General features: G+C 35.4%; 1 protein-coding gene across 7 annotated transcripts in view; it reads right to left on the reverse strand.

Moving 5' to 3' along the window:
* LOC127063903 (titin homolog) overlaps positions 1-12,643 on the reverse strand; it is a 64,722-nt gene that overhangs the window by 27,086 nt on the left and 24,993 nt on the right. The window lies entirely within an intron of this gene.

A 12,643-nucleotide genomic window follows, 5' to 3' on the forward strand; every position in this document is an offset into this window, starting at 1 on the left:
AGGTGACAGAGGAGGGAAAGGGGATGACAATTTAAATGCATTTTGCCTTTCCTGCACGAACGAGCTCAAACGAGGGACGAGATATACGCGCCATCGTCGATCGTCGACGCGTCCTAGAAAAACAGCTCGTAAAATAGCGCGGCAATTATTCTCTCGTATGCCGTCGCCGTCGGTGCTGCATCGCGAATGACGCTGTCGAATATATATATATAATATATATAATATATATGTATGTATGTATGTATGTATGTATGTATATGTGACATACCTACTTACATATATATCGATTAAACCAAAAACGTAAATGAAATCGAACGTGAGCGTGTTCTTCATCAATGTTTGTTATAGGATCTAACGAACGATTTCATTTTCGAATTAATTATATTGTCAAGAAATAATAAATATCCCAATTATCTGATTGTCTCCAACGAGACGCCCAGGGATAGGTGAAAAAGTTTCAAGATAAATTTATTTTATTTCAATCGTTTAATCAACGTTCTTATATATAGTTTTAATTAACGCGTTAATCCAATGAGAGATATTTCTCGATCATTTTCTTTTATGATTATCGTAATATATTTTTCAATTGCAATAATAATAATAATAATAATAATAATAATAATAATAATAATAATAATAATTATTATTATTATTATTATTATTATTATTATTATTATTATTATTATTATAATGTTGGTGATGATGATAATGATAATGATTATAATGCTGATGATAATGATCGATACGTTAATGCATCCGGTTTGCAAGGAAGAGTTTGTCGATCGATCTTCGGGCGCAAATAAAATTTGCATGCAAACAGTGTTAAACATTGTAACGCCGCGTCGATCGTAGTCGTAGTTTAATTCATCGCGAATTTACATATGCGCGACACAACGCTTTGATATCAAGTTAAAAGCGTTGAGAGAGAAAAGCGTTCGAAATTTCGCGCCGACCGTTTTACCGTGGCGCCATATTTAACGGGCGGGCTTTATGAAACGTTCAACGTGATGCGATACATTTTCTATGCGTTTACATATGTATGTGTATGCAATGTAACCTATACTTACGAGTTCGTATCACGATATACATATGTACGTATAAATTAGATGGATTCGCGGAAACGAATGAATTGCGACGAGTAAGCGAACACATTAATCGATATAACTACGTTATGTTGGATTTAATAAATAAATAAAGAGAGAAAGAAAGAATGAAAACAAACAAATAAATAAACAATCAAACAATAAAAAACGAACGAAGTTTATATAAATAAATTACGAAAATAATATTAACATTTGAAATATATATAAAAAGGATTCTGTACCTACACGTTCGTGTTTAAATCATAAATTATTTATCCTGTTAAAATTATTATTGTTAATGGGCATAGAAAATGTTTCATTAACGAATCCATTTATTACTCTCTCCCTCTCTCTCTCTCTCTCTCTTTCTCTCTCTCTCTCTCTCTCTCTCTCGCTCTCTCTTTATCTCTTACAAAGGTGAAAGGAATCGTTGAAGCGAATGAATGTCGATCGATCTTAGCATTCTCGCTGAATTATTCATCGATTCGAGAAATTATCATCTTCGAAAGTACGAGCGTAATAATAGAGTTCTCATTAACAACGATATAATCAAGTATTTATTAATTTACTCAGTTTGTTCTATAGTTAGCAAAAGGGATAACGTTTATCCGACGTATATCAAGGAAATCCATTCAAATCGATTATAATAAATTTATTAACAATTATTAACGATTAACGAACTTCTCATGGATATGTATGTATATGTATGTGTGTATATGTATATTACGTATCTTTCATTCATATTGTCCTTCATTAAATTGACTGCAAAGATGATTACAATTTCCTCTGTTTTATCAATGAAAGACTGAAAAAAATTGCTTTGATTTTGCACGGAATACAAAAACATAAAAACAAGGAAAAAAGAAAAATAAACAAACAAAATAAAAAGAAAATAGAAAAAAAAAAAGGGAAATATCTCGATCGTAGCAAAAAATTCGGACATCGTAACGATAGAACGAATTATTCGTTCCCTGTTGGGATTTGCATAAAAAAAATAAAGAAGTATGAAACGATGGAATGATTTATCCGTCATGGAGAAAGAAGAAGAGAAAGACGAAAAAAGGAGGAAAAGAAACAAAAAAGAAAAGAAAAAATTCTTCAGCGCTGAGAGGAAAAAGGAGGATAACGTTATTTAAATAAACGAATACGTGTTAGCGTTGGGTTGCGTACGTTTCGATAGGTCGACTTTTCTTCGGTTTGAACAGCTGTTCGCCGTCGTAACAAAGTAACACAGAAAGATGGAGATATAGAGAGATGGAAAGAGAGTGTGAGAGAGAGAGAGAGAGAGAGAAAGAGAGAGAGAGACAGAGACAGAGAGAGACGTTCAAGTCAGTCCAACATGCCAAGTTCGAGGTATTCGAACGATAGAATGTCAGACAGTAGCAGTAGCAGTAGCAATAGCAATAGCAATAGCAATAGCAATAGCAATAGCAATAGCAATAGCAATAGCAGTAGCAGTAGCAACAACAGCAATGGCAACAGCAACTGCAGTAGTAGCAGTAGCATTAGCAACAGCTTCGGTTTCCGGTGACCGGGATTTACTACACTACGCTCGGAACTCGACGAGCGTCGTAATTAGGTCATCTTGATGATACCCTATGGGACATATATCACGAATATCTATCACACAGGCGTTTCGACGATAGTTTGTCGTCGCAAACGCTCCTAACATTATCTTGGACACCGAGGAACACGCGTGCTTGCCGATCTTCTCGAATACTTGAACTATAAACTCGAAGTTAACCAACTATCCTACTATCCTACTATCCTCGTTCTTTCTATGAAAAGATCATTTTACGAAAATCTATTCTAAACAATCTGCGTTAATTAACAACAAAATTTATACACGTATGTGTGCGTGTATATATATATATATATATATTTTTTTTGCTTTCGTAGAATTTATTTTTTACGATAAAATCTACATAAAACATTTCATTCTAATTCCCCTTTATTATTAATCCCGTCGATGATTAATGCATCGCCGTGTTTAAAAACAATACCGTGTGTACTTTCAAATATTTTTCTTTTTCTCAGCGCTCAAGATTGAAATCGCAACGCCTCCGGCTACAGATAATAACTCTCATACGATACACAGCCGCCGCTGCCTCCTCCTCCTCCTCCTATCTGTCGAATCGAGAAATACCTCTACCGTCGTTGGGTCTGTTTCTCCGAAATTTTTGCCCCTCTTTTTTTCTCTTAATCCATTCCTTCCCCGTACTCTACTTCTACCCACCCATTCACCCACGCCCTCCTCGTATAATTTACTTCAACGATCATTTTTTTTATGAAGGGGTTTTCTATGAAGAAACAAAAAAAAATTCGTCTCTTTCTTTGTAATTGGTTAGTTCGCTATTACTCATTAGATACATACATACATACATACATATGTAAATACATCTTATGTATATCCTACAAAAGTGTTTCGTCTGTTCTTCAACCACTCATCCTCAACTTACCACTAGTTTATTCGCGTTTATCTTCGTCGTACTCACACGAACCTAACACCACTCGTTTTCTTTTAACTCCAACGTCTGTTCTCTTCTTCTTTACGTCTCAACACTTTTAAACGTCCTTTCCTATTTCTCGATCTTTGTCCTATTCTTTCCTCTGCCTACTCGCTGCTATCATCATCATCATCATCATCATCATCATCATCATTTATGTCGTCGTCGTCGTAGTAATCATCATCATCATCATCATCATCATCATCTTCGTCGTCGTCATCGTCGTCACCGAGTACTTCCCCTTATCATGGACTATCTCGAAGCTGCGAACGAATAAACGCCTCTCTCTCTCTCTCTCTCTCTCTCTCTCTCTCTCTCTCTCTCTCTCTCTCTCTCTTCTCTTTTTCTATCCATCCTTCTCCTTCTCTTTAGACTTCTTCGTACGATCTTTCCAACTGTGTTGATATTCCTCCAACGTATTTTCCAACTTCCGAAGCGGGTAGAACGAATGAAATATGTACGTAGAAAAGAAAGAGAGAGGGAGAGAGAGAGAAAGAGAGAGAGAGAGAGAGGAAAAAGGGCAGACAAAGGATGGACGAACGCGAAAGAAAGAAGACCCTTCCTTCTGTCCCTCTCTTTCTCACTCTCTATTTCTCTCTCCCTTTCTAGGCGTCTTTATGTGTTCGTATTTGTGTAGAGTACAGAAGAGAGAATGACGAGAGGTAGCTGTTAAACCAAGGGAGATAGCGCAAGCTAGCAAAGTTAGCTAGCTAGAGCTAGATAACGAAACCAGGTAGCTAGCTAAACTAGTATGTTTTTCCCTAGTTTCTCTAAAATAACTAAGGGAACGACGAGACGGAAAAGGGTGAAATTCCTCTGAATTTTTATATGGGAAATATATATGCGCGTTATTATTGAATGGTATATAAAAATTAAATTATATATGTTAGAAAGAGAAAGAGAAATAGAGATAGAGAAAGAACGATAAAAGCAATTGAAGATTATTCTTTTCAAAAGTAAAATGTCCGACAAGGATGGAAAAGAATTATTTAAAAATTTAATTTAAAAGATTTTCTTCGTAAGGTTCGGCTTAAAACTTTTTTTACCAAGATCGACTATATTGTTTGAAATACAATAACCGTTAGATACTCGATAGAAGTTTTGAAAGACGATATAAGAAGAATTTCATTCGTTTGATGAGATTCGAAGCTACGAGAGTACGAAATACGTTTGGGAGTGTATAGTGATAAAGCCAGAGAAGAAGGAGAATGAAAAAGAGAAAGAGAGAGAGGAAGAGAGAAAGAGAGAAAGAATTTCCTTTCCCTTGAGTAGAATCGACTCGAAACAATGTGCTGTTACACGAGTTTAAAAGGGAACGGACGAGTGAAGATGGTAAGGAAAAGGGATGAACGGAATCAAGGGAAAATGTACAAGAAAGTATGTAGTTGAAACAGAACGGAAGATGGTAACAATGGTCAATGGATGTAGAGTAAGAAAGATAGACAGGTAGATGGAAACAAAGAGGAAAAGAGACACACGTACATGCACATATAATATATATGTGTATGTATGTATGTATATATGTATAGATAGATAGATAGATAAAAAGAAAAAAGAAAAGAGAAAGAAGAAAAGGAAAGAGGGAGAAAGAGAGAGGAAGGAAGGAAGGAAGGAAAAGGAAGTAAAAATGGAGGTAAAATAATGAATGGAAAAGGTGTGTGTAAAGGATGGAGAAAGAAAAGGGAGAGACAAGGATAGGAGATATAAAGCTGCACACTTCGCCACACTTCTGACGCCCTTTTATCCGGAAGGTAGGGAACGAGAATGACTGAGTGAGAAAAGAAAAAAGAGAAAGAGAGAAAGAGAAAGAGGGAGAGACAGAGATAGAGAGAAAGAGAAAGAGAGAGAGAGAAATGAGGTTGCTGTGGAATCGATAGCTGTCCCTCTACCTCGAACACAACGAAAGGGGTCGCCGCCGCTACCCTACGTCTCTCTGACAAGGCTTTTAAAAAGGGAAGGGGCTCCATCGGACCAGGCCTTGAAAGGGGACAACGAGGAGGGACGAAAGGGAAGAGTACTGACGATGACGACGATTTTTCTTAGAAATCGACATCGCTGAATTGTTTTTGCAAATTAATTTCTTTTCGATGAATTTCATTAACAGCGTAATACATCAAATGACCTTATCGTAATCTCGAGAAAAAATTTCATACGGTATTAGAAATACGGGAATGATCTATGTCAATAATGTGTTGCTTCTTTTCTTTTCTATTGTCTAGAAAAAAAAGATCATTAATTTTTTTTCTTTTTTTTTTCTTTTCTTTTTAATACGATCTTCGCCATCATCGAAAAATATATTTGACACGAATGATTTCGTTCTTCGAAATTAATTCTGTCATTTTTTGTTTTCTATCGTTATTATTACAATAATTGAGAATAAAAATAGTGATTATTATACAGCCCCCGTTTACTTTTTTTATCTTTTTTTTCTTTTTCTTTTTTCTTTTTTTTTTTTTTCATCGAAGTGCTCTCGGGTGAACGATCCCTTCTCTCTCTGGGAAGGCATTCAAGCGTTGGACCTAAGATCTCTCATGTTACTTCGAAAGCGGTTCGGCTGGTTTCGTTATGTGTTCGTACCACCGAGTGGTCCTCTTTCTTTCTTTCTTTCTTTCTTTCTTTCTTCCTTTTTACTTTTTCTTCATCCTTTTCTACTTTAAGTTACCTTAACTGAAATTCTCCATCTTCTCGTTAGAATCAAGTTTCTCGTTAGAACTAACTAATTATCAAAACGTATACGTAGAAAGAGTTGGGAAGAAATGGTAGAAATACGAAATATATATATATATATATTTATTTATTTTTTTATTAAATATTTTCTAAGACGTTAAAAACTATTCTCGTTGATAAACCTTGGGATTAAAATCGTTCTTAAATGTAAAAATCAAATATTATGTTCCCGACTCTCTAAGAGAAATTTATGATTTTCATTCTAATTTCTTCGGGACAACGGGAAAAAAAAACTTTCTCGAACCGTTAGACCGAACGGACTCTCTAACAGTTTTTCCATAAACCGACATTATATCTTTAACCGTAGCCACCTTCTGGTTGTACCTATAACACAGAGTATGTCTCGAAGAAAATCGTAAATAATTTTATGTCGATAAATCCCAAAGGCAATTTATAACAAACTGAAAATCATATTTTGTTTGTTAGAAAAGTTCAACTGTTGAGTTGAGACTTTAATTGTTTGTCGACCCTACCAACGTAAATGTAAGGAACGCTTGCTTTTACCTTACTTCGAATTAGGTATACCTGAACTACTTAATCTCTATGGGACATGACTTTATGATCTTTCTCTAATTAGAATTTTACCATGAACAAACTTTCGAAATGTCGTTCGAAATTATCTCCTCGAGCTTATCGAAATATATTTTATTTATCTACAAAAAGATGGGAAAAGTTTCTGGGAAAATCAAATGGAAAAATATATTTTGTCGAATATTAAAAGATGCTGATTTTCATCGACGAAATAAAAAAAAAAAAAGAAAGAAAGAGACAAAGAGAGGGTGTGAAATTCAATTCGAAAGGGTTTCAGTAGCGATTACTCGAAGGTCTTCATTCTCTTTGAACGATGGAAATTAAATGTAGCTTTACATATTTACTTAAATAGATATATACATATATACGCGTAGATATATACAACAGTAGACATGGAAAGATAGAGGAAGCCTTTTCAGAGGTAGATTTTCGCAAAAATATGAGGGAAACGTGTATATTTTCACAAGGGTGTAACTCTGCGATAACTTACCCTCGAGTTTCTTAGAAAAGCGTATCGACGAAATTACATCGTGTGATTACGCGACATGCATATTCATAAGAAACATGCGCTCGCGTGCGTAAGATCCTTTTTACGAAATGGCAAAAAGGGATTATGACGCTTACAATCTCATTTTTCAAATATGGTAATTAACTATTGATATAAATCGCGATAAGCAATTTAACGCATAAACATTGTCCAACTTTAAAATATACAATATATAAATCTAATTCTATCGAAGTGAAATGAAACATTTTTTTCTAATAATTTAGAGAAACATCCTTTGTTCGATCATTTAACATCTTTGAATGATAGTTAATTTATACGATAATAAAATTACAAACTGTCTGTGAAACTTCAACTTTTATTATAAGTGTTATTATTCAACTATTATTATAAAGAGTTAATGCGATCAATGATCGATCAATGACTCTTAAATTAGGTAGAAATTAATGGCGAACCAGTACTCATTGAGTGGTTTAAATAAACGCGGAGGAAGTTAACACGGTTCTCTCTCTCTCTCAACGACAAGTGTTTTCAAGTACTTCGTAATCGTATTACACAATCGCATTACCAAATAGGTAAGTATATACTTATTCGTTAGATAAAATATTAAAAAAAGAAAAGAAAAAAAGAATTAAAAAAGAGGATATAGCGAGAATATTTTTTTCTTTTCCTTTTTTTATCTTCAAACCAAATAAGATTGAACGAAATTGAAATATAGTATTTGGTGTTAGGCAACATCACTTGAAGCGTCGATTCGAACAAGTAGAGACTTCGAAAAGATGAACAACAAATGAGAACGTTAGATTCAGGACGGTATTCCGATAATCGAATTTTCATAACTCGTTAAAGAAGACGTCGAATAGAGATGGTGGTGCTGATGGTGGTAGTAATGGTCGTAGTGGTAGTGGCGGTGGTGAAGGGGCGTAGCATTCGTAATTATAGATTTTCGAGAGAGAGGGGGGGAGGGAGAGAGAAGGAGGGAGAAAGAAAGTTAAGGGTGGGTGGTACGGACGTGTCCACGCGTACGAGATATTCTATGCATTTCTCGTTGAAGATGAAATTGGACGAGTCCAGAAATCGAATGAGATATTCTATAGGTTATTTTCTGTTAGTCTTCCAAATAATAAAAATCTTCATTATTATTTCATTAAGCGACGAATAGAATTATCCGATATTGTCTTGAAATATAAATACGTTATTCTCATCGCGTAGATCTAATCCCGTATATGAGCGTTAATCTTAAGCAAATTTTCATTTCTAAATATCGTCTTTATAGTTTAGACGAAATGTTAAAAATTAAAAATATTTCCGAATCCAGGATCGAAGGGTAATCCACTCGAATGAAAGAAGAAAAATCGTGATGAGATGAAACCACTTAAAGACACTTCCGTACGGTCGAGATAAGCCACGGTTTAGTTTGCCAGCAGCAGCCAGTTGGTAGCCAAGCAGTATTGGGAGCTAGTAACACTAGCAGCAGCAGTAGTAACAGCAACAGCAACAGCAGCCAGCCAGTCAGCTGGTCAGTTAACAGGTCAGCCAGAACCAACCGGTCAGAACCAGCCAACCAACCAGCCAGCCAACCAACCAACCCAACCAACCAACCAACAAACCAGACAGCCAGTCAGCTCTAGCAAAGCATGCAAGCAAGCCAAAAGTAAGAGCGCACCGAATCTGGTAAAAACGAGCCGAATTGGCAGAGCTCGAAAAGGCTCTCGAAACATCTGCCAAAAGACTGAGAAGGGAAGAGAAGTGAACGGGAACGCGAAAAACATACGTGGAGAAAGACACACAGAGAAAGAGAGAGAAAGAGAGAGAGTTACATGCCGGTTCTGCTTTTACACCGTCGCAAAACCGCGTGCAATTTCCTTAATGACCTCGCGCGTGTGTACTGCTAAGTCGCGAGAAAGAAACGGGTTTGACCAAAAGGAGGGTGACTAGAATGGTAACAACGATGACGACGACAATGACAATGACGACGACGATACGACGAATGACGATAGTTAATCTTTAAAAATAATACGAGATAATGAGAAAGATCGAGAGAAGAAATGATGAAAAAAGAGTACATTCAAACTAGTTAACAAGATATATTAATATTTCATTCAACGAAAAGTCATATATATATATATATATATATGTACGTGTACGTATTATGTGCGTATGTACGTATTATGTGCGTATATGCGTATGCGTATGTCTACTTCAAATCAAAAATTTATATTGTAATTAAAGAAAATCCCGTAACGGATGAAACTTTGGATGAAAGTTACTAATTAAAGGAACTTCGAATAATATCCAATCTCTTTCGAGATTATTTTAGAATTCCAAATTTAAAAGATTTTACGAAAGTATAATAAATTTTAAAAGAGATTATACTCGGTTTTTTGAAAACGTACACACACAAACACACACACAGTATACAAAGAGAGAGAGAGAGAAACATACGCAAATATGTACGCGCTTATATCATCATCATTCAAAATGAAATCAGGCATACTCGAAAATTGATCGCGTTTTATAATAATTATTTAAAGATTCATATTTACAATCAAAAGAGCAATCTCATGTTTGGAATACATGGAGATCACATTGGCGGTTCTGCTCGATAGTTAAAAGAACTAAACGAATATAGGCCATGAATTCTTTCTATCGAAACGAACCATTTTTTTTTTTTCACTCATCTTCGTTCATCCGATTTAAAACATAGTCCCAAACCTTCCCCTTCGCCTTTCTCTATTGTCAACATTTTATATCCCATCCTCCAATCCTCCCTCCGATCCTCTTTTTCGATCGTAATACTGTATTTTACTCGATCCGCATAGAAAACGATTTCGTAACGTCGACGCGAATAGAACTCATAGATTTGGCAAAAAATAGGTTAATGTAACGGGCCGAAAAGGTAGAGCATATATTAACGTGTAATTAACGATGGTTTTACGATCGTTCGATCGGCACGAGCTTGCTTGCTATGCACATAATAAACGATATTATAGTAATTATATATAAGAGAGAGAAAGACACACACACACACACACAGAGAGAAAGAGACAGCAAACAAAAATATATAAAACAATTGTTCTCATCGTAACGTAGAGTAAAATTTACAAAGAATATTTTAAAACAAATAATTCATACGTTAATTAATTTCTTATCCGAAAGAGATAAAAAAAAATTTTTTGAAAGAAAATAAAAGATCTCATTTTTCTCTCTCTCTCTCTCTCTCTCTCTCTCTCTCTCTCTCTCTCTCTCTCTCTCTCTCTCTCTCTCTCGCAGCTCATTAAAAACATTACGAGATAATTTCGATAACGAGGAAGAAAAGCAATCCGTGAGAATTTAACGAAAGAGAAAAGATTTTCTTTCAGGCGAAAAAGAAAAAAGGAGAGATGGATAAATAAAAGAAAAGAGAAAAAAGAATAGGAAAAAATAATTTTGTGAACGCGGCGAATCGAAAAAAAAAAGAAATGAAAGAAATTGCGTTCTTACTCTTACCCTTACTCTCTCTCCTCCCCCTCTCCTTCTTTCTTCCCCTTCATCTTTATTTTAATGGCTCACAAAAAACAAGTGAAGTGTATTTTTCGTAAAACGAAAACTACGATGGGTATCCATCCTCTTCCTACGTGTACGAAGTAAGATTTCCTTTTGTGGAGATTAAAATTGCGAGAGAGCTTCGACTCCCCTCTTCTTTTTTTGTCTTTTTTTTTTTTTCTTTGCGACGAACTTGATATTCGTGAGAAACACCTAAGATCTCCTTACTTTTCTTGATTCTATCCCTCATCCAACCCCACAAAGACGATTAATACTTTTATATATTTTTCATTTTTTTTTCGTTTCTTTAACTTCTTCTCCTTTTCCTACCTCCCACCTTCAACCTCAACCTTCACCCTTATCCTTATCCTTATTCTCTTCTTTTCTTATTCTCGAAGTAACCTTATGCTAAAATCAACTTTACGACCAAAGTGTTTTAAAGAGGGTGTATGAAAAAATCAACGAATTTTGTTCATTCATTTAATGAAAGAGTAAACGTTTTATACGTAGCTGTACACGAACGTTGATTCGTAATTCTCTACCGCGAACTAGAGTTACGACTTGTAGAATACGTTGGGGAGCAAAGGTCACGCGGTATAATTACGCTGCTGAATAAAGAGAAAAACAAATGAATCTTTCTCTCTCTCTCTCTTTCTCTCTTTCTCCTCTACATCCCCTAGAAAGAAAGAGAAAGAGAGAGAAGGAAGAAAAAAAATAAAAGAAGAAAACGGAAAAAGAGTGGTCGTTCTAATTGTACGCATTTGTTGGCTCGCTTGGGAAGAAATAAAGAAAAGGAAACTTCCTGAAATAAATATTGTTACGGGGGTTTGTGTTTTCCACGAGAGCTTTAATCGCTAAGGGAAAGAAAGAAGAGAGAGAGAGAGAGAGAAGGGAGGACGATCAATTTGTCGGTCGGTGATCCATCGACTCCAAAAAGTACGTTCATTAAAGCACGTTCGTTGAAAATTTCATACGTTGAAAATTTCATACGAACGTGAAATCGCCTTTGATTAAATTGATATCGTTTTAAAGTAATAAAAACCGATATTTATACAAGCTACCGAAGAATATTCAACTGGAAATTTCTCTGAACGGATAGACGAATGAAAACAAAATAAAATGAAACAAGAAGAACGGGAAACGAGGGAAAAATGAAAAATGAAAAATGAAAATCATGAATTGGTGTTCGTAAAATAAAAAACGAAATTATCTTTTTATATAGACACACACACACACACACACACATATATAAAAGACGACACTAAAGAAAGATGAAGAGGCAAGAAAATACATATATACATACATACATACATATATATATACATACACACATACATACTCACGAGAAGGCGTGGAACGAGCCACCACTCGATAAATGGGAACTGGCGCACTGGACGCCATCTTTCCTCTTCGTAAAATGAGAGGCGTCGTCGTGTGTATGTACGTCGGAGCACCTATTACACACGTACACAAGTACACACACGTACATACGTAGTATACACACATATATACTTCAGACACCTCACATATACACGGAATAGGTTTGTGTGCTCGGTCACGGATATATCGTTTGACGATGACGTGTCCGTGCGACATATCATCGAGAACCAACACTCACACTATCGCATAACGCACCACACGATATCATATAATATTATACGGGTTGGACGCATTAGAAAAATTTGCAACCGAAAAAGTTCGATTAAAGATTACTCAAAGTGCGATCGTATCGATAAAGATATATATCTATATGATATATTTAGATG

The sequence above is a fragment of the Vespula vulgaris genome, chromosome 5 (genome assembly GCF_905475345.1).
Source record: "Vespula vulgaris chromosome 5, iyVesVulg1.1, whole genome shotgun sequence".
NCBI classification, from domain to species: Eukaryota; Metazoa; Arthropoda; class Insecta; order Hymenoptera; family Vespidae; genus Vespula; species Vespula vulgaris.